Below are 2,222 nucleotides of genomic sequence, written 5' to 3'. Positions count from 1 at the left end.
GAGAGAGAGAGAGAAAGAAGGAAAGAAGGAAGGAAGGAGAGAGAGAAAGAAGGAAAGAAAGAAGGAAGGAAGGAAGGAAGGAAGGAAGGAAGGAAATAAATCACCAATGGCCCTTTAAAAATCAACCAGAGATTTTTTTCTATATGGCAGAAAGAAAGTTTAATGAAGAGAGTATTTGAAAATGTTCTTTTCATTAAACTTTCTTTCTGCCATATAGAAATATTTCAAAATATTCTTCCACCTTGTGGTTGTTTTCAACATAGTTTGAATCACATTGGTACCCAAATCCACAATGAATAGGGCTCTATGTCTAGGAAAGTAGATAGAGTTTATCAGCCTTCAGGCTCTCACTTGGCGGTCTAAATTCTCAACAAGCACCCACACCAAATCTGTTATGTGTTCAAGGATAGAGGTAGGGAGCAGCATAGTGGAGAATGTTTCACTTCCTGTCAGTAAGCATTATGTCAGTGCTGATGATGTCCACTTAGAAAATTTTCTTGTGATAATTTTCACCTTGGGAAAAATCTCCATTTCACTTTTTTCTTGTGTCCAAAGTCTACCCTGTAAGTGCTTTCATCCTAGCTGTAAAACATTTTATTAATATATTTACTTACATGTTTCTTTCCTCTTGGTTGAGAGATCTCTTGAGGATAGGTTGTATCATTTTTCTTTATCATTTCAATATATAGCACTATTTCTGCCATATATTAGTTGCTTAAATATATCTAAGCATATTTTAAGTAACTCTGAGTCCTCTTTAAATTTACTTTTTGTAGCTGTATCTTTTATGTCCCCGATTCCTTTTGACATGTGCCTCTCTGATTCTCTCCCAACACAAAATAAACACACACACACATGAAGTCTTCTTTCCTTCTTCATATGGCTCAGGTTCCCATTTTGATTGGCAGGGAAACTCAATTAACAGTTTAAACATGAGAAGACAATCACTTTCAAAGTAGCTGTGGAAACACTACTAATACTTAATTCAGCATCAGTCTGGCAGGACCTTTCTAGATCATTGTTGATACAGTTTTTCTGCAATTTGTGAGTAAAACAAATGCACCATCTTTTGCAGTGAATAACTGTACAAACATCTAACTGTAGCCAAAATGTCCAGCTTGGCCTTGTTCATAGGCTTTGGATGGGAATAGTTTGTGATTGGGCTAGCAAGTGCCAAAGCAATCAATGAACTTGGTGTGTGTGGGTGTATGTGGGTGCAGGTGTGGGTATGAGTGTTTATGGAGTGGTGGGAGAAAGAAGAAGATTGGAAGGTGAAACGCTTAAGATCATCATGACAGTTTTTCTGATGTTAATACATTGTTGGACATATGGCATATTGCCCTGAAGACAGGAATCAATATTCCTTTACCTGATGGCATGTGGTAGGAATTAAGAAAGGTGCTCTATAAATTTTTCGTAACTGACAATCTTCTACAGCTCCATGTATGAGGATAACATAGATTAAATTTTCATCACAGATATCAGTTTTGGTGCTCTTTGGTATGTCTTCTAGATAAATATGAGAGAGTTTAAGTTGCATCTCGTAGTTCCAATCCTGTTTTAAAAAACAATTTCATAGTCTATTCTAATTTGTTCATGAAGTTTAATATATATTCATAAATAGTCAATTATAATGTTTTAATGCCATTCCATGCAAAGAAAGACAAGTTTATACAAGCACTTCCTACCTCGTAAGACAAATGTTCTCTGATTTTTCTGGCTGTAATAACGAGTCCAATTTTTAGCCACATTTTATGTTCAATGACAGGAGAACATTGCTCAAAAGCATCATACAAGTGAGTTTTGGGAATAAAATATGTCTGGAAAAGAAGGATATAAATCTGATATTTTGCACTTATGGTTTAAGGAATAAGGTTTTTTTGTTTATGTACACCATTAAAGCTAATAATTTAATTAGGTAAGATTCACATAATAGCCTGGAAACTTAATAAACTGTGTCTATCAATGAAAATTGGTATGTCCTTTCCCTGTGTTCTTGGTGACTTTGTCAAAGATCAGTTGGCTGTAAAATGTGGCTTTATTTCTGGGTTTTAAAATTCTGTTCCATTGATCTATGTATATATTTTTAAACTAGTATCATGCTGTTTTGATTATTCTATCTTTGTAGTATAATTTAAAGTTAGGTGATATCATTCCCCCAGATTTGTTCTTTTTGCTTAGGATATTTGAGCTCTTTTTTGGTTCCATATGAATTTTAGGTT

At 34.5% G+C, this 2,222-nt stretch overlaps 1 long non-coding RNA gene across 1 annotated transcript in view; it reads right to left on the bottom strand.

Moving 5' to 3' along the window:
* LOC119474007 overlaps positions 1-1,671 on the bottom strand; it is an 11,520-nt gene extending 9,849 nt beyond the window's left edge. The window contains exon 1 of the long non-coding RNA XR_005203290.1: positions 1,477-1,671. This is a non-coding gene — a long non-coding RNA (uncharacterized LOC119474007). The remainder of the gene's footprint in view (positions 1-1,476) is intronic.
* Between the last annotated feature and the right edge of the window lie 551 nt (positions 1,672-2,222).

This window comes from Cebus imitator, unplaced genomic scaffold (genome assembly GCF_001604975.1).
Source record: "Cebus imitator isolate Cc_AM_T3 unplaced genomic scaffold, Cebus_imitator-1.0 Scaffold201, whole genome shotgun sequence".
Taxonomy (NCBI): domain Eukaryota; kingdom Metazoa; phylum Chordata; class Mammalia; order Primates; family Cebidae; genus Cebus; species Cebus imitator.
Note: the sequence above shows the minus strand (reverse complement) of the source record. Positions and strands in the feature narration are given on the sequence as shown.